This window comes from Staurois parvus, unplaced genomic scaffold (assembly GCF_062004578.1).
Source record: "Staurois parvus isolate SC_StPar_1 unplaced genomic scaffold, SC_StPar_1.0 ptg000354l, whole genome shotgun sequence".
NCBI lineage: Eukaryota > Metazoa > Chordata > Amphibia > Anura > Ranidae > Staurois > Staurois parvus.
The window spans coordinates 7,443,980-7,471,273 of NW_028318150.1; the positions used below are offsets into that span (position 1 = coordinate 7,443,980).

Sequence of the window (27,294 nt, forward strand, 5' to 3'; positions counted from 1 at the left end):
CATACCTACTGTGAAGCATGGGGGTGGCAACATCATGCTTTGGGGCTGTTTCCCTGCAAAGGGACCAGGACGACTGATCCATGTACAGGACAGAATAAATGGGGCCATGTATCGTGAGATTTTGAGTGAAAACCTCCTTCCATCAGCAAGGGTATTGAGGATGAAACATGGCTGGGTCTTCCAACATGACAATGATCCCAAACATACCGCCCAGGCAACGAAGGAGTGACTTCGTAAGAAGCATTTCAAGGTCCTGGAGTGGCCTAGCCAGTCTCCAGATCTCAACCCCATAGAAAACCTTTGGAGGGAGTTGAAAGTCCGTGTTGCCCAGCAACAGCCCCAAAACATCACTGCTCTAGAGGAGATCTGCATGGAGGAATGGGCCAACATACCAGCAACAGTGTGTGCCAACCTTGTGAAGACTTACAGGAAAAGTTTGACCTCTGTCATTGTCAACAAAGGATATATAACAAAGTATTGAGATGAACTTTTGATATTGACCAATTACTTATTTTCCACCATAATTTGCAAATAAATTCTTTCCAAATCAGCCAATGTGATTGTCTGGATTTTTTTTCTCATTTTGTCTCTCATAGTTGAGGTCTACCTATTATGATGCCAATTACAGGCCTCTCTCATCTTTTTAAGTGGGAGAACTTGCACAATTGGTGGCTGACTAAATACTTTTTTGCCCCACTGTACACATTTTCCCCATTCAGTACAATGACAAGCAATCTGATTGTCCACTTTGATCTTACATGAAAAGACTTAGTATAAATAACAATTAGGGTGACTATAGTGTTTCCCAGGTAAACAAGTCACCCTTTCACCATTTCCCATAAACTGCCCCCTGGAGTCTAATTACCATCAATAAATACTTCTTTTATGGTCAAATCACTTTATTTACCATCCTAAACATATAAACAATGTACTCTTTGAAGAATGTTATTTACCATACTTAATACCTCAGATGGCCAACTCCTTTCAAGTCTGACTGGACTATCTGCATTTTATCACCCATGTAGCAAACAATTCTTGCTTTTGTTGTGTAAAATACATCTAGCTCAGTAAATTCTGGCTTGGTCAATAACTTGAGAATACACCACATAATTTATATATAGATACATATATAGATATAATTACAATATCCCTACATATTCCCCCACTTGAATCTGTTTTTTACTCAAAAACCGATTCACAGCCAAACAAACTACTTACACCTTCCTGGTTCTTAAGATTGATGCCAGCTCTAGGTTTTTCTTATTTCCCTGGAGTTTTCTTAATTGCCTTTTACCACAACAATATAAACCAAACAATAAACATATTAATATAAATTGAATAATCACAAACATCATGGAAAGAGTCCTCAATAGCGGGTGTGTAAAAGTGTTATTGGGTATTGTTAAGCCGCCTGGCAGAGTCTCTAGCAGCCAACCGCACGGACGCTTCCAGGGCGCGGGGTCTAAGTCCCAGCCTGCTGTTCACCAGGGCCCCTGATGGTGGGGATGGACTTGGTGCAGACTGAAACCAGGTCGCGACCCCCGAGTGCGTCCTGCGGTGGTAGAGAATACTGACAGGGGAGTGCAGGAACGGAATCTACTTTGGAAGAGGCAGACAGATACACAGGTCTGATCCAAACCGGATGGATGGATGGATACGGTATGCGTGGTCAGACAGGCCGGGTCGGTATTATGCGGGCAGCGAGGTACAGAGGAACGAGCTAAGAATGGTCAGGTCACAAGCCAGGTTCAGCAGGATGCGGGCAAATACAGTACCAGGGATCAGACAGAAGAGTAGTCAGGCAAGCCAGGGGTCAAACAGGAGAGAGCAGGATCAGGAACAAGCAGAGGTCGGCAACGGAGTATACAGCAACACAGGAACAGGATACAGGACACAGGATACAAGAACAAACTGCAACTAACATACCTGTTCCTACGTTTAAATAGCCCGCCTCCCGCTGTCATTGGTGCCAGGCGCGCGTCCGTGATCCCGAGTGCGCATGCGCGAACCCCGCCGCTGCCATGCGCGGCCAGGTCCTACCGCCCGCCGGGTAGAGAGAGTTGGTGTTCTGCGCATGCGCCGCCCGACGCGATGCCGCAGAACACCTGGATCCTGACATTGCCCCCCCCCTACGGGCAGCCGCCGGATGCCCAACAGTTCTCTCTTGCGTGGGTGGTTGTCAAAAAAATCCCGAATCAATCTAGAGGCATGAATGTTCTGGGAGGGTTTCCATGAGTTCTCCTCTGGACCATACCCTTTCCACTTAATGAGAAACTGGGTCTGACCTCCCCTCTTCCTACAGTCTAGAATTGTCTCAATCTCGAATTCCTCCTCCCCATCAACGTTTATGGCGTCAGGAGGCCTAGATCTCCGGTTCGGGAATGGGTCCGGTGCCGCGGGTTTCAACAGAGACACATGAAATACCGGGTGTATTCTAAAGGATTCCGGGAGTACGAGCTCGTACGCCACTTCGTTAACCTTCCTCTTTACCTGGAATGGGCCCATAAATCTCGGTCCCAATTTCCGTGATGGGCATGTCATCCTAAGGTTTGTTGTGGCCAACCAGACCTGGTCCCCTGGGTGTAACATAAGCTCCCCTCTTCTCCTTTTGTCAAAGGCTTTCTTACTGCCCTCCTGGGCCTTCAGGATCGCCTCTTGTAAGACCCTATTGTTTGCAGAAAGGAAGTGCAACATGTCCTGTGTAGCTGGCACCGAACTCTCAGGAATTGTGTCAGGTAAAAAGGTCGGGTGGAAGCCGTAATTGGCAAAAAATGGGGATTGCTGAGTAGTCGAGTGGCTAGCATTGTTGTAAGCAAATTCGGCCAGTGGTAAAAGAGTTAGCCAATCGTCCTGAAGGAATGATGTGTAACATCGGAGATATTGTTCCAAGGTCTGGTTTGTACGTTCGGTCTGTCCATTGGTCTGTGGATGATATGCCGAGGAGAGAGATAACTTGATTTCCAAGGTCTCGCATAGTGCCTTCCAAAATTTGGAGGTGAACTGGGCACCCCTATCCGAAACTATATCCTTAGGAATTCCATGGAGTCTCACCACCTCTCTCACAAAGATTTGCGCTGTCTCCGCAGCGGATGGTGTGTCTTTGAGAGGCAAGAAGTGGGCCATCTTGGATAGGCGGTCCACAATCACGAAAATGGTGGTATGGTCTTGAGATGGAGGAAGTTCCACAATGAAGTCCATTGAAATCATTTCCCACGGTCTGTTAGGTATGGGTAAGGGTCGCAGGAGCCCCCAAGCCTTGTTCCTGGAAGGCTTATTCCTTTGACAGACCGCGCAGGTCTTTACGTAAGCCTCGCAATCTTTGGACATGCTGGGCCACCAGAACATACGTTGTAGAAGTTCCAACGTCTTCTGGGTCCCGAAGTGCCCAGCCAGGGGATGGTCATGGCAATGACCCAAGACCGTGGTGCGAGATTCGTCAGGTACCAAGATTCGTTCTCCTTTCCACCATAATCCGTCTCTATTCTGTAGTGGCACCCCTGGAACATTTGGAGCCCCTATGGATGCTGCCTGCAGTTGGGAACGTAGCTCAGTCTGTAATGCCAAAAAATTACCAGACGACAGGATGGTTTCAGGTTTGTGGGCCTCCTTTGGGTCTTCGAACATCCGCGAAAGAGCATCTGGTTTCGTGTTCTTTGATCCAGGCCTATAAGTAATATGAAACACAAACCGAGAGAAAAAAAGTGCCCACCTAGCCTGTCTTGGTCTCAAGTGCTTTGCCGTTCTTAAATATTCAAGGTTCTTGTGATCCGTAAAAATCAATATCGGGTGCACGGCTCCTTCCAGCAAGTACCTCCATTCCTCCAACGCTGCCTTGATGGCCAGGAGTTCTCGGTCCCCTATGTCATAGTTCTTTTCGGCCGAAGACAGTTTCCTGGAGAAAAATGCCACGGGATGCATCAGTTCCTTGATGCCCTTCCTTTGGGAAAGCACAGCCCCAACCGCGTTTTCGGATGCATCCACCTCCAAGATGTAGGGTAGTGAAGAATCAGGATGGCTCAATACTGGGGCCTCGGTGAATAACCTCTTTAGGGACTCAAAGGCTTCCTGCGCCTCAGATGTCCACTTGAAACGCACTCCCTGCTTGGTATGTTGCGTGATGGGGGATACTAGGCCTGAAAAGTTCCTAATGAATTTCCAGTAAAAATTGGCAAAGCCAATGAACCGCTGAACCCCTTTTTTATCTAACGGCACCGGCCATTCCAGAACTGCGGAGATCTTCTGTGGATCCATCGCTATTCCAGTAGTAGAAATAATTAAGCCTAAGAAGGGGATACTGTGCTGCTCAAAACTGCATTTATCTGCCTTTGCGTATAACCCATGCAAACGGAGCCTTTCCAGCACTACCCTGACGTGACCCCTATGCTCCTCCAGAGATGCAGAAAAAATTAAGATATCATCAAGATAGATGACCACAAAAATATCCAAGAAGTCCCTGAACACATCGTTAATGAAGTGCTGGAAGGTGGCGGGGGCGTTACACAGACCGAAGGGCATTACCAGGTACTCGAAGTGCCCGAACCTAGTATGGAAGGCAGTCTTCCACTCATCACCCTCCCGAATACGGACCAGATTGTAAGCCCCCCTCAAATCCAACTTCGTAAAAACAGATGCAGTCCTGAGTCGCTGAAACAGTTCTGGTACTAAAGGAAGTGGGTAACGGTTCTTTACCGTGATCTTGTTAAGCTCCCTATAGTCCACACAGGGCCTTAAGGATTTATCCTTCTTCTCAACAAAGAAAATACCCGCCCCGGCCGGGGACGTGGAGGGGCGTATGAACCCCTTCTGAAGATTTTCCTCAATATATTCCTTTAGTACCCCCAGTTCCTTTTCTGACAGAGGAAAGATCCGCCCGAAAGGTACCTCAGATCCCAGGAGCAGATCGATTGGACAGTCGTAGGCCCTATGCGGAGGAAGATTGTCAGCTCCCCGCTTACTAAATACGTCAAGGTATTTATGGTAAACTGAAGGGACGAGTTGTGTCAGCTCCATGTCAGTATCTACGCAGAATAGTGTGCGTGGGGCCTCCGGCTCATGTGGACAACAATGCTCTTGGCAGTATGGAGAGCCGAACCGGAGGGTACCGGCTTTCCAATTAATCTGGGGGTCGTGGGCCCGCAGCCACGGAAGCCCCAGAATAATTGGAAACAGAGGGGAGGAGATAGCATTCAAACACAGGAATTCCCGGTGAGTCTCGGATATAGTCACACAGAGAGGCGGGGTCTCCCGATCCACCACCCCAGACTTGATCCGGGATCCATCGGCTAGGAAAATATTAAACCCACATTCTTTAACCTGTAAGGGAATCTGGAATCGAGCCGCGAAGTCCAGATCCACAAAACAGCTACAGGCCCCGGAATCAATGATCGCTGTTGCCGTCACGACCCTTCCGGGGAGCTGGAATGAAATGGGTACCGCTAAATAACTGACATTGTGACTGGCTGTGGTAGGTGTGGCAGAGTAAACAGAAGTGCACTTACCAGCCTTCACCGGACAGGAACGTACCATGTGGCCAGCTTCCCCACAGTAGAGGCACAGGTTGTTGCGGCGGCGTCTTTGACGCTCTTCAGGTGTTAGGGAGGGACGAGCTAGCCCAACTTGCATTGGTTCCGGCGTATCCAGGGGTTCTGGATTGCGATTCCCAGTAGGGCTACTGACTGATCCTGGAGCATGGGGAAACATCCAAGCAGGCCTCAGGCCCTGCCCTGACCTCTCCATCCTGCGTTCCCGCAAGCGTCGGTCGATCTGGATAGCCAGGGTCATGAGATTTTCTAGTGTGGCTGGTATGCCTACCCTGGCTAGTTCGTCTTTCAGGGACTCAGACAGGCCTATGCGGAACTGGTTGCGCAAGGCAGCATCGTTCCATTGAGTGTCTCCCATCCACCGCCTGAACTCACCCGCATACTCCTCTGCAGGCCTACGACCTTGCCTGAGAGACTGAAGGGCCGATTCAGCTGATGCTGCTCGTTCAGGATCATCGTAAAGGAGGCCCATCGCTTCAAAAAATGCTGCCACAGATTCCAGCTGAGGTGGTTGCTGGACCTCTAATAGTCGATGCGCCCATTCTTGGGGTTCATCCAGTAGTAAAGAAATAATAAACCCCACCTTCATGGTTTCTGTCGCGAATGTACGTGGCTGGAGCCTAAAGTACAACAGGCAGGCATTACGAAATGCTCTGAACTTGGTGCGATTCCCACTGAATCGTTCTGGGACAGGAACATGAGGTTCTGGCATAAGTGTAGGTGTAAGGGACCGCCCGGCGGTACCACTAGCACTCCACTGGTCGGATGTTCCCAGCGCACGGAGTCTAAGCCCCAGGGTACTTGTTCACCAGGGCCCCTGATGGTGGGGATGGACTTGGAGTACCCTAGGACCAGGTCGTGACTACTGAGGACACCCGTCAGTGGTAGGGGTATTCGCCAGGGGCTCCCACGGGAGAGAGCCAGGTATGAGGAGGTCTTGAGACCCCGTAGAGAGGGACGGATGGATGGATGGATGGATGGCTGAGCAGGAGCAAGGTCATACAAGCCGGGTCGGTAACTATGGGGACGGTGCGGTACAGAGCAGCGGGCAGAGAATAGTCGGGTCACACGCCAGGTCAGCAACAGCAGGTCAGATCCAATAGGGGGCATTCAGGAGAGAGGTCAGGCAAGCAAGGGTCAAAACAGGAGAAAACAGCAAGGTCAGGGCACAATCCGGGTCAGCAACTTACTTCAGACAGGTTCACAGGTTCACAGGATACAAAAGACCAAAAGGCACTAAATGACAGCTCAGGGCCGTTTAAATATCCTGCCCTGCGCTGTCATTGGTGCCAGGCGCGCGCCCGCGGTCACTACTGCGCATGCGCGAACCTGATTGCCGCGGTCGGCCAAGTCCCGGCGCTCGCGTACAGGGAGGTGTACTGCGCCTGCGCCGGGACCAGCGGCGCGGCGATCTCCGACATTGCCCCCCCCCTACGGGCAACCTCCGGATGCCCACCCGATCTCTCCACCACGGGTGATCACGAAGAAACTCCCGGACTAGTCTAGGTGCGTGGACATTATGAGCCGGTTCCCAGGAATTGTCCTCAGGACCATAGCCCTTCCACTTAATTAGGAATTGGGTCTGGCCCCCCCTTCTTCGGCACTTAAGGATCGTTTCCACCTCAAATTCCTCTTGTCCTTCGACCGTTATGGCCTCAGGGGGTCTGGATTCTCGTTCTGGGAAGGCATCTGGGATCACTGGCTTCAGCAGAGATACATGGAAAACTGGATGAATTCTGAACGTGGCCGGAAGGATCAGCTCATATGCCACTTCGTTGACCATCCGCTTTACCTGAAAAGGCCCCACAAATTTAGGTCCCAATTTTTTCGAGGGACAAAGCATCTTTAAGTTGGTTGTGGCCAACCACACCTTCTGCCCAGGCCGCAACGCCAAATCCCCTCTTCGTTTCTTGTTAAACTCCTTCTTATTGTCCTCTTGGGCCCGAGCGATGGCTTCCTGGAGTAATTTGTTATTGACGGAGAAGAAGGTCAACGCATCCTGCGTGGCTGGAACTGGGCATTCAGAGACCAAGTCAGGGAGAAAGACAGGGTGAAACCCATAATTCGAAAAGAATGGGGACTGCCCCGTTGCCGAATGGCTTGCGTTGTTATAAGCGAACTCCGCCAGGGGTAAAAGAGACAGCCAATCATCCTGCAGGAAAGACGTGTAGCAACGCAAGTATTGCTCCAGGGTCTGGTTCGTCCTCTCGGTCTGACCGTTGGTCTGAGGGTGGAACGCGGAGGAGAGGGACAACTTGATGTCCAGGGCCTTGCACAGAGCCCTCCAAAACTTAGATGTAAACTGGACCCCTCGATCAGAGACGATGTCCTCGGGTACTCCATGAAGTCTAACGATCTCCCGGATAAATATTCGCGCCGTCTCAGTTGCTGACGGAGTCTTCCTTAGTGGCACGAAGTGAGCCATCTTGGATAAGCGGTCAATAACCACCAGAATTGCTGTGTGGTCTTGTGACGGTGGGAGCTCGACTATGAAGTCCATCGCGATCTTCTGCCAAGGCCGTTCGGGAATCGGCAAAGGTCGCAACAGCCCCCAGGCTTTGCTCCTTGACGGTTTGCTCTTCTGGCAGATGGTACAGGATCTCACGTAGCGCTTGCAATCCTTAGCCATGTTTGGCCACCAAAACGAGCGCCGGAGAAGCTCCAAAGTCTTGACTGGGCCAAAGTGACCCGCCAGCGGGTGATCGTGGCAATGCCCCAAAACCAGGGTCCGGACTTCCTCAGGTACCACGATAGAATCCTCCTTCCACAGGAGTCCCCCTTTGTTCTGGAGGGATACCCCAACTGGGGTTGGTGTGGCCGTAGATGCTTCTATTAACTTGGAGCGAAGGTCCGTCTGGAGCGCCAAGAAGTTCCCTGAGGACAAGATAGTGTCGGGTACCAGTTCTTCTTCGGAGTCCTCAAACATACGAGATAGCGCGTCAGGCTTCGTATTTTTAGATCCGGGCCTGTAAGTAATATGAAAATTGAATCTGGAAAAGAACAGGGCCCATCTTGCCTGCCGTGGGCGTAGACGCTTGGCAGTCCTCAGATATTCCAGATTCTTGTGGTCTGTGAAAATCAATATAGGGTGTGAGGCACCTTCCAGCAGGTATCTCCATTCTTCTAGCGCTGCTTTGATAGCCAGCAGCTCTCGATCCCCGATATCGTAATTCTTTTCTGCTGGGGTGAGTTTCCTCGAGAAGAATGCTACGGGATGGAGTAACTCTTTGGTGCCTTTCCGCTGAGACAGGATGGATCCTACCGCATTCTCCGATGCATCTACCTCCAAGATGTAGGGCAGGGCCGCGTCCGGGTGGCCCAGGATGGGTGCCGAGGTAAACAGCTTTTTCAGAGCTTCGAAAGCTTTTTGAGCCTCTGGTGTCCATTTGAACCGGGTTCCAAGTTTGGTTAGTTGGGTAATGGGGGAGACCAGACCCGAGAAGTTTTTGATGAACTTCCGATAAAAGTTCGCGAACCCTATAAACCGTTGGACACCTTTTTTGTCCGTGGGTTCAGGCCAATCTAAAATTGCAGAGACCTTCTGGGGGTCCATCGCGACCCCCGCAGTGGAGATAATCAGGCCTAGAAACGTGATGCTAGTTTGCTCAAAGCAACATTTCTCCGCCTTAGCATATAACCCATGCTGCCGCAATCGCCCCAAAACTTTTGCCACATGTATCCTATGATCCTCTAGAGAGGGTGAAAAAATTAGTATGTCGTCCAAGTAGACGATAACGAAGACATCCAAAAAATCCCTGAAGATGTCGTTCACAAAGTGTTGGAAGGTGGCTGGTGCATTGCACAGCCCAAATGGCATGACCAAGTATTCAAAGTGGCCAAACCGGGTACGGAAAGCAGTTTTCCACTCGTCCCCCTCTCTTATGCGTACCAGGTTATAGGCCCCCCTTAAATCAAGCTTTGTGAAAATAGCCGCAGCCTTTAGGCTCTGAAACAGTTCTGGTACCAATGGCAATGGGTAACGATTTTTTATCGTGACCCTGTTCAGCTCCCGGTAGTCAATACAAGGCCTCAGGGTTTTGTCTTTTTTCTCCACGAAGAAGATTCCCGCTCCTGCTGGAGAAGTGGAGGGGCGGATGAATCCCTTCTGGAGGCTGTCCTCGATATATTCCTTCAGGGCCCCCAATTCAAGCTCAGATAGGGGGAAAATACGCCCAAAAGGAATTTCAGAGCCTGGTAACAGGTCGATTGGACAGTCATACGGGCGGTGGGGGGGCAGAGTGTCGGCTCCCCGCTTACTGAACACATCCAGGAACCCATGATAGGCTGCGGGAATAACCTGTTTCAAGTCGGAGTCTCCTTCGGAGCAAAGGAGAACTCGGGGCCCCGCGGGGCCCGAAGTGCGACAATGTTCCCGACAGTATGGGGAAGGGAACGAGATTGACCCGGTCTCCCAGTCAATCTGGGGGTTATGGGCCCGTAACCATGGGAGCCCCAGAATGACTGGGAAAAGAGGTGATGCAATAGCGTCCAGGCGGAGGAACTCCTGGTGCTGGTTGGCAATGATAGTGGCAATGGGGGGAGTTTCCTGATTAACTACCCCCGATTTTATCTGGGAACCATCAGCCAAAAAGATGTTGAAGCCCTTCTGTCTGTGTTGGAGAGGGATACCCTGTTGGTGAGCAAACTCTAGATCCAGGAAACAGCTGCATGCCCCCGAATCAACTATGGCTGTCACCTCCACGATCTTTCCTGGAAGCTGAAAGGAGAGGGGCACTACTAAGTATTGCGAAGGACAGGTATTGCTAATAGACAAGGAAGAAAAACGGGTGCACTTACTCATTTTTTGAGGGCAGGATCGCACCATATGACCAGCTTCACCGCAGTAAAGGCAGAGGTTCTGGGCTCGTCTGCGCTGGCGTTCCTCCGGTGATAATTTAGGCCGTGCCAGACCTAGCTGCATAGGTTCCGGAACATCTCCTGGTGGTGGGTTCTGGATGCTTTGTCGGGTTGGTGGGCTGGGGCCTAGGAATGGACCCCAGGTATTTCCGCGACCCTGGCCGGACCTCTCAAGCCTGCGTTCCCGCAGTCTTCGGTCAATCTTAATTGTCAGGGCAATAAGGTCTTCTAGAGACTCGGGAACCTCCACCCGGGCCAGCTCATCTTTCAAGGGATCGGAGAGTCCCATACGGAACTGGTGCAATAGAGCGAACTCATTCCAGCGTGTCCCCCATCCACCGCCTGAAATCAGAGGCGTATTCCTCTGCCGCCCGCCGGCCCTGTCGGAGCGCATATAAGGTCGCTTCGGCAGAGGCTGCCCGCTGTGGGTCATCATACAAGATGGCCATTGCTTCAAAGAAACTATTGACCGATCCCAGGTGAGGATCATTGTTTCCCCTTAGCCGGTGGGCCCAATCCTGGGGTTCACCCTGTAGTAGTGAAATAATGAATCCTACCTTCACGTTTTCGGTCAGGAAGGTACGGGGTTGTAGCTCAAAGAACAAGAGACAGGAGTCGCGGAATGACCGGAAGCGTGTGCGGTCCCCGTGAAAACGCTCCGGTAGGGGTACTCGGGGTTCTACCATAGGGAGCGGGGCGGAAGCCCCTGAGACTGGCTCCTGAGCTACCAGGGCCGGGGGTGCAGAAACCGGGGCCTGTGGGGCAGGATCAGAAATAGAGCCAGTCTGGATGCGATTCTCCAGCTGCATGCATCTGTCCTGCAGGACCGTTACGGCCTGCGTCAAATTAGCTAGGTGCCTGCAAATTTCCTCTAACGGGGAGGGCCCTCCTCTAGGCTCAGTCATGGCCTTTTGGTACTGTAAGGGACCGCCCGGCGGTACCACTAGCACTCCACTGGTCGGATGTTCCCAGCGCACGGAGTCTAAGCCCCAGGGTACTTGTTCACCAGGGCCCCTGATGGTGGGGATGGACTTGGAGTACCCTAGGACCAGGTCGTGACTACTGAGGACACCCGTCAGTGGTAGGGGTATTCGCCAGGGGCTCCCACGGGAGAGAGCCAGGTATGAGGAGGTCTTGAGACCCCGTAGAGAGGGACGGATGGATGGATGGCTGAGCAGGAGCAGGGTCATACAAGCCGGGTCGGTAACTATGGGGACGGTGCGGTACAGAGCAGCGGGCAGAGAATAGTCGGGTCACACGCCAGGTCAGCAACAGCAGGTCAGATCCAATAGGGGGCATTCAGGAGAGAGGTCAGGCAAGCAAGGGTCAAAACAGGAGAAAACAGCAAGGTCAGGGCACAATCCGGGTCAGCAACTTACTTCAGACAGGTTCACAGGTTCACAGGATACAAAAGACCAAAAGGCACTGAATGACAGCTCAGGGCCGTTTAAATATCCCGCCCTGCGCTGTCATTGGTGCCAGGCACGCGCCCGCGGTCACTACTGCGCATGCGCGAACCTGATTGCCGCGGTCGGCCAAGTCCCGGCGCTCGCGTACAGGGAGGTGTACTGCGCCTGCGCCGGGACCAGCGGCGCGGCGATCTCCGACAGTAGGTGTAGGTGCTGCTGGTCCGGCCAGGGTTTCAGGGGTACCACTGGCCGGAGCTGAGGGACTATGATCTTGGGGGGCCGAAATAGTGGTGGTTAGGGTCTGGATCCGACCATCCAGGTGATTATAGCCCTCCTCCAGCGCCCTTACCGCCTGAGTAAGAGCCGCCAGATGCTGGCACATATTTTCCAGGGGGGATGGTCCTCTTCCAGGTTCCGTCATTTTTGGCCGTTTGGTACTGTTAAGCCGCCTGGCAGAGTCTCTAGCAGCCCACCGCACGGACGCTCCCAGGGCGCGGGGTCTAAGTCCCAGCCTGCTGTTCACCAGGGCCCCTGATGGTGGGGATGGACTTGGTGCAGACTGAAACCAGGTCGCGACCCCCGAGTGCGTCCTGCGGTGGTAGAGAATACTGACAGGGGAGTGCAGGAACGGAATCTACTTTGGAAGAGGCAGACAGATACACAGGTCTGATCCAAACCGGATGGATGGATGGATGGATGGATACGGTATGCGTGGTCAGACAGGCCGGGTCGGTATTATGCGGGCAGCGAGGTACAGAGGAACGAGCTAAGAATGGTCAGGTCACAAGCCAGGTTCAGCAGGATGCGGGCAAATACAGTACCAGGGATCAGACAGAAGAGTAGTCAGGCAAGCCAGGGGTCAAACAGGAGAGAGCAGGATCAGGAACAAGCAGAGGTCGGCAACGGAGTATTCAGCAACACAGGAACAGGATACAGGACACAGGATACAAGACCAAACGGCAACTAACATACCTGTTCCTACGTTTAAATAGCCCGCCTCCCGCTGTCATTGGTGCCAGGCGCGCGTCCGTGATCCCGAGTGCGCATGCGCGAACCCCGCCGCTGCCATGCGCGGCCAGGTCCTACCGCCCGCCGGGTAGAGAGAGTTGGTGTTCTGCGCATGCGCCGCCCGACGCGATGCCGCAGAACACCTGGATCCTGACAGGTATGCTCCACCAGGGCTCCTGAAATTCTTTTGCAATTTTGTTAAAACCGATGACATATTCCTTTACCAGTTCTTGTAACTCTATCATTTTCCTACTATCCCTCTTAAATAATGTATCCAATTCAACTGTAAGTGGTGGAATTTTTTTAAATAAAGGAAAGATCATAGATTCCCAGTTGCCAAGATCAGTTTGCTAATGTCCACAGATACTTGATGCATCAGAATATTTGCTCGAATGTCCTCATCTCCAATGGTTAACAGTCCATCTGTGAGGTTCACACACCAACCAGTGATAGGTGTCTGGCACTGAACTTGTCTCTGCCAAGTAAACGAGGGAACCCCTAATGCACAGACCTTTGAGTCATCTCCATGAATTATCCTTTTCCAAAACCAATTCATATACAGTTGCAAGAAAAAGTATGTGAACCCCTTGGGATTACGTGGAGTTTTGCATGAATTGGGCATAAAATGTGCTCTGAACGTCATCTAAGTCACAACAATAGAAGAACACAGTCTGCTGAACATAATACTACACAAACATTAGATGTTGCCATGGTTTAATTGCACATAACAAGTAAATATTTACAGTGCAGGGAGGAAAAAGTATGTGAACCTTTGGACTTAATAACTGGTTGACCCTCCTTTGGCAGCAATAACCTCAACCAAACGTTTCCTGTAGTTGCAGATCAGACCTGTACAACGATCTGGAGTAATTGTGGACCACTCCTCTTCACAAAACTGTTTCAGTGTAGCAATATTCTTGGGATGTCTGGTGTGAATCGCTCTCTTAAGGTCATGCCACAGCATTTCAATCGGGTTGAGGTCAGGACTCTGACTGGGCCACTCCAGAAGGTGTATTCTGTGCTGTTGCAGCCATTGTTTTGTTGAATTACTTGTATGCTTTGGGTCATTGTCCTGTTGCATCACCCATCCTCTGCGGAGCTTCAGTTGGCGGAAAGATGGTCATACGTTTTCCTGCAAAATGTCTTGATAAACTCTGGAATTCATTTTCCCATCAATGACAACAATCCGTCCAGGCCCTGAGGCAGCAAAGCAGCCCCAAACCATGATGCTCCCTCCGCCATGTTTTACAGTGGGGATGAGGTTTTGATGTTGGTGTGCTTTGCCTTTTTTTCTCCACACAGTGTTGTGTGTTCTTCCCAAACAACTCAATCTTGGTTTCATCTGTCCTCAGTATATTTTGCCAGTAGTGCTGTGGAACATCCAGGTGCTCTTTTGCAAACTTCGAACGTGCTGCAATATTATTTTTGGACAGCAATGGCTTCCTCTGTGGTGTCCTCCCATGTACTCCATTCTTGTTTAATGTTTTCCTTATTGCAGATGTGTCAACAAAAATGTTAGCATGTGCCAGAGATTTTTGTAGGTCTTTAGCTGACACTCTGGGATTCTTCTTTACCTCATGCAGCATCCTGCGCTGTCCTCTTGCAGTCATTTTTACAGGATGACCATGCCTAGGGAGAGTAGCAACAGTGCTAAACTTTCTCCATTTGTAGACAGTCTGTCTTACCGTGGACACATGAACATCAAGGCTTTTGGAGATACTTTTGTAACCTTTTCCAGCTTCATGCAAGTCAACAATTCCTGATCGTAGGTCTTCTAAGAGCTCTTTTCTGCGAGGCATGGTTCACATCAGACAGTGCTTCTTGAAACCAGTAAACCCAAAACAGGTGTGTGTTTTTTAAGGGCAGGACAGCTGTCAGCAACACATCCAATATCATCACATTGATTGGAGTCAAAGTTGGCTCACTCCTGGATCCAATTAGCTCTGGGAGAAGTCATTAAGCTAGGGCCTCACATACTTTTTCCTCCCTGCACTGTGAATGTTTACATGTTATGTGCAATTAAACCATGGCAACATCTAATGTTTGTGTAGTATTATTTTCAGCAGACTGTGTTCTTCTATTGTTGTGACTTAGATGACGTTCAGAGCACATTTTATGCCCAATTCATGCAAAACTCCACATAATCCCAAGGGGTTCACATACTTTTTCTTGCAACTGTATCTGCAGTTGAATCATGCAGTTCCCGGAATGTGTAGCAGCACAGCCATCAATGTACTATAGCCGCTCGAAAGAACAGGAACAAAGCCAGGCTTGGCCATGTTGGGTACAGTAGTTAGGGTCCATGGTTTTCCATACTTGGTTCTCCTTAACAATGAGTCTGCTTTGTGGTAGCAGTTGTTTCAGTACATTAGTGCCATTTGTCACCTCCACCTCACCAAGAATAATCATCTTATACATAGGGAAGGGTGTTGTTGACCATGTAGGGATGTCGACTGTCAGAGGTATTTCCTGCTTCCCGATGTGATCTTTGTTGCAAAGATTATTCAGGCTCCTTATTTTAGCAAGAGCAAAGTTTTTACAGGTCACACCACTGTCTTTAATCAGACTGAATAACAAAGTCGAGTTCATTATCCTTGGTCATTCTCCTTGTTTAATTTTTTGAAGTCCTTGACTCAAGTGTTCACTCAGCAAGTTCCCTATAATACCACATACCATTGACCTGGACACATTATTGGTTTGACGTGTTTTATTCAGTGCACTCACCAACATTTGAATGTTCTGCAAATCTGCAGCAATGGTGTGAATGTTCTGAATATCAATCTTCATTTCAGCTAGAGTGTTAAAATCCACTCTTCCCCATTTAAGCAGTATCTGCTGTAATCCACCCACAAAATGGTGTTCTCTTATCTTTAAACTCTCTATATCAGCCCTATTCCAAATTGAACTACCCAAACTGAGTCCTGATATTATATCAGTACCCAGATACCTCTTTGAAACTTTCTTAAAATTGAGCCCTTGTGTTGCATCCCAAAATAAGTTTAGATGTGTTTTAAAGACAGTTTTAAACAATGTTCTCATTGATTCTGGGCAACTCTCTGGAATGTTAAATAATGTAAAATTTAATAAAAATGGTAATGACACATATGAAACATCATAATATACAAAAGTTTGAGTCCGCTCAATAAAAAGTCCATGTTCTGGCCACTGAAAAATCGTAGGACAGTTTTTTTTAGAGTTGGTGACCGTTATATGTAGGATTTTTGTATAGACTCCATTTCTCATATCATGAGGGCTACAGGATATAATAGCTTCTTTAGATATAGTGAAATTTCTTTCTGAAGTAATTTGCATTTGTGGTCCATTGTTTGTATTCACTAACATCATATTAGTACTCCTGCGACGATCACTTCCTTCTGGATAAGTCCAAACAGCATATTCCATAAAGTAATCAGATTTTGGCATCATGATCTCACATCTAACCACTATCCATCCCCCCACTAAGCCCTTTACAGTGTCCCCTTGCATCTGGATGCCTTCTGAGTTCTCTAAAACAGTAAGTTCTGTAGTATGATCCTCTCTACTTCTTTTATTTCAATCATATTCCCCCACAAGTAGGCACTTGAATCCTTTAACTTGATACTTATCAACCCTGATGTTTATGATGTAAATTAGGAGAATAATTATTATTATTATGATGATTATACAGGATTTATATAGCGCCAACAGTTTGCACAGCGCTTTACAATATAAGGGAGACAGTACAATTACAATACATTTCAGTACAGAAGGAATAGGAGGGCCCTGCTCATGGAGCTTACAATCTAAAGGAAGGGGGAGATGGTATAATTAGAGCTGATATCACATATTTCAACAGAGCGGACTTGTCCTGTTTAAAGGGGATGGTCTTCTGGCCTTTGTATTAATCCTGGGACCTGAAAGACAATCTCATGGAGAAAGTTAGACTCTATTCTAATCAATCAAATCTGTTTTTCCTTTAAATCAGTGGTTCTCAACCTTTCTAATGCCGCGACCCCTTAATACAGTTCCTCATGTTGTGGTGACCCCCAACCATAAAATTATTTTCGTTCCTACTTCATAACTGTAATTTTGCAGTGGGAGGACTAGCGCCCCATCACTGATGTCAGTGGGATGAATAGTGTCCCATCGTTGGTATCAGTGGGATGAATAGTGCCCCATCGTTGGTGTCATTGGGAGGAATAGTGCCCCATCATTGGTATCGGTGGGAGGAATAGTGTCCCATCATTGGTATCGGTGGGAGGAATAGTGTCCCATCATTGGTGTCAGTGGAAGGAATAGTGCCCCATCATTGGTGTCAGTGGGAGGAATAGTGCCCCATCATTGGTGTCAGTGGGAGGAATAGTGCCCCATCATTGGTGTCAGTGGGAGGAATAGTGCCCCATCATTGGTGTCAGTGGAAGGAATAGTGCCCCATCATTGGTGTCAGTGGAAGGAATAGTGCCCCATTGTGGGTGTCATTGGGAGGAATAGTGCCCCATCATTGGTGTCAGTGGGAGGAATAGTGCCCCATTGTGGGTGTCATTGGGAGGAATAGTGCCCCATCATTGGTGTCAGTGGGAGGAATAGTGCCCCATCATTGGTGTCAGTGGGAGGAATAGTGCCCCATCGTGGGTGTCAGTGGGAGGAATAGTGCCCCATCGTGGGTGTCAGTGGGAGGAATAGTGCCCCATCGTGGGTGTCAGTGGGAGGAATAGTGCCCCATCGTGGGTGTCAGTGGGAGGAATAGTGCCCCATCGTGGGTGTCAGTGGGAGGAATAGTGCCCCATTGTGGGTGTCAGTGGGAGGAATAGTGCCCCATTGTGGGTGTCAGTGGGAAGAATAGTGCCCCATTGTGGGTGTCAGTGGGAGGAATAGTGCCCCATTGTGGGTGTCATTGGGAGGAATAGTGCCCCATCATTGGTGTCAGTGGGAGGAATAGAGCCCCATTGTGGGTGTCATTGGGAGGAATAGTGCCTCATCATTGGTGTCAGTGGGAGGAATAGTGCCCCATCGTGGGTGTCAGTGGGAGGAATAGTGCCCCATCGTGGGTGTCAGTGGGAGGAATAGTGCCCCATCGTGGGTGTCAGTGGGAGGAATAGTGCCCCATTGTGGGTGTCAGTGGGAGGAATAGTGCCCCATTGTGGGTGTCAGTGGGAAGAATAGTGCCCCATTGTGGGTGTCAGTGGGAGGAATAGTGCCCCATTGTGGGTGTCATTGGGAGGAATAGTGCCCCATCATTGGTGTCAGTGGGAGGAATAGAGCCCCATTGTGGGTGTCATTGGGAGGAATAGTGCCTCATCATTGGTGTCAGTGGGAGGAATAGTGCCCCATCACTGGTGTCAGTGGGAGGAATAGTGCCCCATCATTGGTGTTAGCGGGAGGAATAGTGCCCCATCATTGGTGTCAGTGGGAGGAATAGTGCCCCATCATTGGTGTCAGTGGGAGGAATAGTGCCCCATCATTGGTGTCAGTGGGGGGAGGAATAGTGCCCCATCATTGGTGTCAGTGGGGGGAGGAATAGTGCCCCATCATTGGTGTCAGTGGGGGGAGGAATAGTGCCCCATCATTGGTGTCAGTGGGGGGAGGAATAGTGCCCCATCGTTGGTATTACTGACACAAATGATGGGGCACTATCCCTTCCACTGACACCAATGATACTTACCTTGCTGACTCCTGCTCCAGCCTGTGCTCGCTCTCTCCCTCTCCCATCTACAGCCTGCATACCTGGCTGCAGCAGCAAAATTTGCACTTACCTGTCAGCTGTCTTCCTTCTCTGGCAGCTCTCTTCACTCGTTCCTGCAGCTCCCTCGATCTTCTTTGATCTCCGCGCGCTGCAACTCGGCTCCTCCTCTCCAAGCTCCACCTCCTCGCCGGTGATTGGCCGCCTGTGTGCCTCTCCTGAGCTACAGTTCCGGTGGCCAATCAGCGGCGAGGAGGCGGAGCTGTTGAGTGATCCCGGAGGTGTGGCCAGGTTACAGGGGCAGCATATCATCCCGCCCACAGATCGCCTGAGACAGGAGCGGTGTCTCGGTTCCTAAGACCATCGGAAATATGTGTTTTCGGATGGTCTTAGGCGACCCCTGTGAAATGGTCGTTCGACCCCCGAAGGGGTCGCGACCCCCAGGTTGAGAACCGCTGCTTTAAATGCTTTGATCTGACATGCATGAGTCCATCTTGACTTATTCTCTCCCAAGTCTAAGAAGTAAACAGAGGCTCCAGTTTTGTCTATGACGGTATAAGGGCCCTTCCACTTTGCCTTAGGAAATGGGTAGAACCCGGAAAAGTCCTATAACATCACTCTATCCCCAATTTGGTATTCACTAGTGTCTCCCATTGCATGAAACCACTGATGTGAGCTTTTATGGGTACATTCATCAGTGGCGCATACCGCTTTATGCACTGTAAGTATGTGATCCTTTAAGATTTCTACCCATGATACAATATCCCTACACTCTCTTTATGCTGACAGTGCGTGAGGAGAGGAGAGCCAGTAAGTGGCATTCCTCAGAGGGGACACATATCAGTGCACATCAGTGCCCATCAGAGCTGCCTTTCAGTGCCAGTCAGTGCCGCCTATCAGTGGCGCCAATCAGTCCTGCCTATCAGTGCCAGTCAATGCCGCCTATCAGTGTTTGTCAGTGCCGCCTATCAGTACACATCAGGGCTGCTTAACAGTTCCAATCAGTGCCACCTGAAGTGCCAATCAGTGCTGCCTATTAGTGCCATATATGAGTGCTGCCTTTCAGTGCCCATCAGTAATGCCTATTAATGTCCATCAGTGATACCTGTCAATGCCCATCAGTGCCGCCTATCAGTGCCCATCAGTGCAGCCTATCAGTGTCCATCAGTGTGGCCTCATTAGCGCACATCAGTGAAGGAGAAAAATTACTTATTTACAACATTTTATAACAGAAACTAAGTAAAAAAAATTTTTCAAAATTTTTAGTCTTTTTTAGTTTGTTTAGCAAAAAATAAAAAACCCAATGGTGATTAAATACCACCAAAAGAAAGCTCTATCTGTCTCAAAAAAAATGTAAAAATTTTGTTTGGGTACAGTGTTGCATGACCGCGCAATTGTCATTCAAAGTGCAACAGTGCTGAAAGCTTAAAATTGGCCTGGGCAGGACAGGGTAAACGGGCCAGTAGGCAAGTGGTTAAATAACAAAGTATTGACAATATTGCCTAATTAATTTTGCCACTGATGTTTTTTGTGAAACTAAAACAATACAGAAAAATATGTTATTCCAGCCATGCCTCTACCATTTCTTAAAAAAAAATAATTAAAGGGTGTGATAATAATGAAGTCTGGGCAACCCGAACACATAGTTAGGAACACCAGAATGCCCTTATTATGGTAAAATTGGCTAAATTGCAATATAGATTAGACTGAAATTGAATACTGTCTGTAAAGGTAGCATTGAATGTATTGCACACTTCCCTGCAGGGAGAGTACACCAGGATTGCTCTCCTTTAATAGACAAACTTTTAGTAACATTCCAAACAGTCATTATCAGTACACTAATAGAACACAGCAGAACCTCTTCACCAGCTTGACCCCTTTCCGCCGCTGCCTTCCAGTCCTTTTTATCGATTGAAATTCCAGGAGGTGGAGGTGGCCATTCCGATCATGTGGCTGCTGTGATTGGCTGTCACAGTGGTCACTTGATTGAAAAGGCTCCCCAAGTATGCACTGGGAGCTTTCTGTGAACTTCATTTACTGTGCTGAGAGTGCAGAAGGAGAGCACTTTCAGCACAGTAAAATGGTTATATACAGATGCATATATGTGGCTGCTTGGCATTAATGCCCACCCACCGAGAGGCCATATATATGCATGCTGCCAGTGGGAAGAGGTTAGCATCAAGGCAGAGCCTGGCAAAAACAGATAACCTTTTTTTTTTTATTTAGCCCATCATAAACCCTTTTAACATTACCTAAGAAATGAAAGGAACATGCATCTGAATTCTCGTGTTTTATTAGTTAATATACAGTAAATCATTCCATTTTCAATGCTTCATCCATTAGTATTCGTATGTACTGGCTAATAGCATTAGGCCGACTGTATTACCCTATCATAAAATTGTTTAGCTTGCAGGCAAGTAGATTACACATTCCTGACTGGCTAACCCTACACGTGGAGTCAAAACGTAGAGTGTTTTATGACTTTTGAGATCACATATTTACCTATATCAAGGACATATTTACCTATATCAAGTAATTAGCAGCATTTTAAGTACAATCACATGTATTTTAGAAGGTGTCAGAGGTGGGCAGGCATATTCCATCTCCTAAGTGAAATAGGCATCCCATAACAATAATATTTCTATTCATTCAAAAGGTAATCCCATCCTGGATGATAACATATTGATTACCAAAATGTAACCTGTAGGTATTTCTATTTCAGACAATTTTTATTGATTTTCCACAGAGAAAAGAGGAATGTATTGCAATAATACAGAACAATACAAACAAAAGTCCCCCCCCCCAATTGGGGAGAAATTAAATGCAAAATACTCAAAGGTATACTCATAGGTACAATAATATACAATTATTAAGCATTAAAACAGTTGAAACCTGTAGGTATTTCAAAGATATTATTACAAGTAGAAAACTGAAATCATGCCAACTGCGACCAAAAAAAGTTATATGTACAGTATATGAAAACAGGCTGTTATTGTATTTTGTAAAAAGAAACCAGTTAAGAGAATCAGTAACTATAAATTGTATTTACTCCGTCGGAAGATTTAATTATTTATAGTCCTCATACTTTGATTTAAAGTGGATTTAATTTAGAATTTTTTTCACTGGTAAACAGAAGACATGTCATATGCAAGTGAAAAGAGATCTATTGTGATTTAAATTACAATGAAAAAAACAAATGAGGTATGTCACACACAATGACACACCTAAACAGAGCCCTTTCATCCATAAAGCAGCCTAGGCAGGAGCTTTTGACTTGGTGGATGTCCAAGGGGACCCAGCTACAACTTTCATGCTCCTGTAGTAAACCAGGAAGATAGCAGAATTGATGGAAGCTGTGCACCCAAAAGATCTATATGACACCACCCATATAATGATCAGAGGTTCTAACATCTGCTGTATGGCCAAGAGTGATAAACACCCCAAGAGGTTCAAGAAATGTAGGAGCCAAAATTTTGTTTGCTATAGGAGGTGATCTATATGTCTAGTAGAGGTCCCAGTTACAAACTCTAAGTTTCTCAGGATGGGAATCATGAGAGGGGGAGACGGTGAAATGTCCGCTAAGGGGAAAGTTGAAGCTATGACCTTTAATGTAGCCCTGATCTTTGGATGTGTGGGGAGGGAAGGTAGTTGTAAAGCAATAACCAAGGAACACAGGATAGTGGAACCAGATAATGCTCTTGTTCAATCTGCACCTGTGGTTTAACTTTAGCCTGAGTGTACCAGCTACACCACTCATGCCAACTAAAGGGCTTAATTGTTTAGCAGAATGTTTGGCTGGTTGATGCCTCCTTTCAGAATGGGTAATGTTAAAAGGGATATCTTAATAAGGGGTAATTTGCCTCCCCATATAAACTTCAGAACTAATGAACATTACACTTAGGTAGATCTAATTTTATCACCCACAGACTCTGCAATCTATAACAATTTCTCTCCCAGCCTTGCTGTCAATGGGCAGTAGTGGTGAGCTCCCCTCTCTCCTTCTCAGTAGGTAAGCCAAGCAAGCAAACTAAGTTAATAGGGTTGTTCATAGTCCTCATGTTCCCTTCCCAAATGGTCATACTAAAGGCACATACAAAAGATGAAATCAAGGAGCAAGAGGAAAGCTGTTCAAATCAGCAAAGGAAGACACCTCAAAATCACCTTATGAGAGGGTGATGGCTGCAGCAACAGGAATTAAACAAGGGGTGAGTTTGAAGATTTGGATAGACTGCATTGATTTACCTTAGTCAGGATCTTATGCACATGCTTTAGTGTGTAGAGACATATTTTTGGGATTCCTAGAAGCTTGGCCAGTTTTTAAAGCAATGGTAAAAATCAGAGCAAAACTTTATTAACAGAGTTACCTTGGACTATTGGGAGTGACAGAGGCACACACTTCACAGGTGAAATGTTTGGAAAATAATGCAATCCCTCAACCCTGTTCAAGACTTCCACACAGTCCATTATCCTGAATGTAGTGACAAGGTGGAAAGACCAAATACAATCATAAAGAACAGATGAGGTAAGATGACTGAAGAAGCAGGCAAACAATGGCCAGAGTGTTTTCCAATTGTGAAATGGGGAAACAGCTCTCATTGTTTGAACACTGTTTGTGTGGAAGTAAATTAGTGTTTTGACTGACATTCTGCGGTTTAGCCACAAGATGTCACTGTTTTTCTAACACAGCCTCAGACTGCATAGATATTTGTATATTCATGAAGAGGTGGGGTTTTGCACACAGAGTTGGAGAGAACAGGAAAGAGAGAGAGAAGCCATGTTTTGGAGCATGGTGAATAAGGGGCCCTTTGAGCTGAGAATCTGATGACATCCAGGTGTGAAAGCGTCCCTCCATAACCAGAGCTGCAGCTAAGTGAAGCTGATTAGATTGCTGCCAGGAATGCTGATGAGATTGCTGCCAGGAATGCTGATGAGAGCAGAGGAACTAAGCAACATATACAGCGAGACCGCATGCTTGTTGGAGAGACATTTGTTCTGTTCAGAGTCACCAGCGGATGCAAAGCAGACCCGGGTCGGTAAGATCGTGCACGCACCTCATTTCAGTGTTGGCGCCTAGAGACTGAGGCCAGGCCTATAGTTAGTTAGGGTCTCTGTTTGTGTCAGGCCACAAGTGTTGTTACTGATTATTGGAAGGACTCCACAACTTAAAGTGACATTTCACATTGGAGAGCTGATAAAATCCTACAAACTCAAGCAGACTGGCGTTTTGCTCAGAAGGAATACTCAGGCATGAGCTACAGGACCAGTTATGGGAGAGGGAATACTGTAGATTTGTGTAAGATTGTAGGCTGTTGTGCTGCACCGCAGGCTAGCCCATACCATACACCCATGCACTGATTCTTGCTCTTTTAGGGTAATAACAGGTAAGGTGTGGCATCTTATTTGTGCCCGCCAGTAGGTAAATTACTTCACTTTCTACCTTCATCCATCAGAAGGCGCCGTGCTGTGCAGCACAAGGGTCTCAGTCTTTGGGCTGGGTGTATGTAAATTTATTGTATGTTTCCAGCATTTGTGGTTGTGTTTATTTGCCACATCTAAGTAAAATTCTGTTGTGGCAAAAGCTGGTGTTGCTTTCATCGTTCGTGACTTCACTGTATCCTGGGGAGACCACCCTGGTACACGGCTTACAACTTGGCGTAGTCGGCAGGATACAGCGACCGTTATGGATGGGAATGCAGTGGGAGATCTTCCCCCGATGCCAATGGCACTGGTCCAGGACCCAGTTCAGGGTGCGCTGGTGCAAGACCAAGTTGCCCCAACACCGCTGATACAGCTTGCCCCCGCCCTGCCCGTACCAGTAGGGTACATTCCCGTGAGGGCGCTGTTGAGTCACCTGCCAAAATTTGATAGTAAAAATATGACGTTGCAGGACTGGACTGAAAGAGTGCGAAAAGCAGTTAGAATGTGTAACCTGACTTCCGAGCTTCGGGCAGAGGTTGCATTGGGGGCTCTAGAGGGTGACGTCAGATGGACAGTGATGGTAAAGCCCGAATCTGAGAGAGACACCCTATAGGGAGAGCCCAAGGGGGGTGTGCTAAAGTAGTGCAGCTGCAGAGCTACTTCTTCAACCGACCACAGCAAGAGGGCGAGACCCTGATGCAGTACTCCAATGCCCTACAGGAGACGTTAAATGAAATACAGCGGCGAGATCCAGGGGCCATGGGAGCTTTCCAGGAGGTGGACCGGCTACTACAGTATGAGACCAGTTCATAGTGGGGCTCTCCAACAAGTTCTTACAGGACAAATTGCAATAGATGACCCGGCCGGCGCCCAACATGACATTCTACAGCATCTACTTACCACTGTGGAGAGAGGAAGAGTGCATACCTGTGGCAGCGAGAATAGTGTGTAGTACCCATGCTACAAGTGGTCAGTCTGCATCTGAAGACTCAGAATCCTTAAAGGATGTGGTCCAGGCCCTGTGGGCAGAATTAAGAGAACTTTGGCTGGAAGTGTCCCAGATGAAGGCAGAATCTCCCGTCTCCGGAAATTATTATTATTATACAGTATTTATAAAGCGCCAATAGTTCGCTCAGCGCTGTACATTACAGAGGGGGACAGAACATGTGACAGAACAATACCAATACAATGCAAAACATGAGGGGATTGAGGGCCCTGCTCTTTCAAGCTTACAATCTAGGATGTGGTCCAGACCCTGTGGGCAGAATTAAGAGAACTTTGGCTGGAAGTGTCCCAGATGAAGGCAGAATCTCCCGTGTCCGGAAATTATTATTATTATTATACAGTATTTATAAAGCGCCAATAGTTCGCTCAGCGCTGTACATTACAGAGGGGGACAGAACATGTGACAGAACAATACCAATACAATGCAAAACATGAGGGGATTGAGGGAAATGACCTCAGCACCCCGCGCCACTCCACCCAGGATGGCTCAGCTGCGGGGGCACATCAAAAGGGGACCCCTCTGTTGGGCTTGTCGACAGTACGGCCATATGGCCAGAGAGTGCCAAGAACAGATGAAGTCCGAGCCGACGTTAAACTTCCGACCGCCGCAGTAGCTGGGCGTCCTGCGGCGGTACACCAGAAGCTAAGCCCTAAGCATGAGGAACACGACCTGTATGCCAGCAGCCCCGTTATGGAAGCCGAGTTGGAAGGCCAGAAGGTACGCTGCCTAGTTGATACATGGTCGGAGTGCACCCTTATGCTTCTGGAGTTCTTTGAAAGACACTTTGGACATATGATGGAGCCAGAAGACAGGAGCGTCATCAAGCTGACGGCTGCCAATAACAGGGAGATGGACATCCGAGGAATAGTCTGGATGCGGGTCCAGCTGTGTGGGCAAGACGTCGGCAAGAAGGGGGTCGTGCTGGTGGATCATTCATCCCGGAGAGGGATGGACGTGACACTAGGTATGAACGTGCTGAGGGACCTAGACCACCAACTTTATGCCAAAGAAGGGCCGAGGTATTGGCAACGGGCCACCACACACCGGCCAACCCAGAAGGTTCTACAGCAGATGGTGAGGAGCTGTAGTCTGTGAAAGGGCGGCATGTCCGGTCGACCCATTGGACACGTGAGGGTGCCGCGGAGGACCCCAGTGAAGAACCCGCCTCGACATGAGTGAATATTGATGCTGCCGGTTGGGGCTGGACAACGACTGAATGGACTTGAGGTCCTGATCGAGTCCGCTTACCAAGAAGAAACGCAGACTCATCCACTGGTAGCCCAGGCCCTCGCTATTGTGAAGCCTGTACGCTGCCTCAATGTTGAAGACTGTGAGTTAACTGTCCCTGGGAATACCTTGCTGGCCGAAGTTTATGTGTCCGAAGGGGATATTCCTTTGACGGAGGAGCTTCACGCTACGGGCAGATAGGAGATCAGCCTGGACCTATGCTGTAGAGGTCCATCAAAGGGAGACCCCGACAGCGGAGTGGAACGGTCAAGTGATCATGGCCCGGATGGGGGTGGACTGCAAGATCCTGACTCCAGGACAACAGAAGTTGCTGGAAGACACCCTTTGGGAGTTTCAAGAGGCCTTCTCGAGACATGATGAGGACTTCGGATGTGCCTCCACCATCGAAAATGAAATCCCCACTGGCAATGCTGCACCGATCAGGGAACGTTACCGGCAAATCCCGCGTAAAATGTACCAGGATAGGAGATATGGTGGCCAGCATGTTGGAAAACCAGGTGATCCAGGAGAGTCAAAGTCCTTGGGCTGCTCCAGTAGTCTTGGTGCGGAAGAAAGATGGGAGTCTCCGTTTCTGCGTGGATTATCGGAAGCTGAATGCCCAGACCGTCCGGGATTCCTACCCCCTTCCGCGGATTGAGGAGTCGTTGTCCGCCCTGAGTCATGCGAAGTTCTTCTCGACTCTTGACCTGGCCAGTGGGTATTGGCAGGTACCGGTGGCCAAGAAGGACAAAGCGAAGACAGCCTTCATCCTACCTATGGGTCTCTAGGAGTTCAACTGGATGCCATTTGGACTGTCCAATGCCCCAGGAACATTCCAGCGGTTGATGGAGCACTGTCTGGGAGATCTCAACTTCGAGTCCGTATTGATATACCTGGACGATATAGTAGAGTTTGGGGCCTCTTTTGAGGATCACCTCCAGAAACTGCGACAGGTCTTAGGACGGCTGCGAGATCATGGGCTCAAAATCAAGCCCAAGAAGTGCCAACTGTTTCGACAGCAGATAGAGTATTTGGGCTATTTGGTCACCCAGGAGGGGGTAAAGCCAACCCCCGACAAGGTGTTGGCCCTCCAGAAGTGGCCCCAGCCGAGTACACTACAAGAGGTGCGGGCATTCATTGGACTGGCCGGCTACAACAGGAGGTTTATAC

General features: G+C 48.7%; 1 pseudogene; it reads right to left on the bottom strand.

Annotated features, from left to right (window-relative positions):
- Positions 1-1,161: 1,161 nt before the first annotated feature.
- LOC149456625 (uncharacterized) lies at positions 1,162-15,601 on the bottom strand (annotated as a pseudogene).
- Between the last annotated feature and the right edge of the window lie 11,693 nt (positions 15,602-27,294).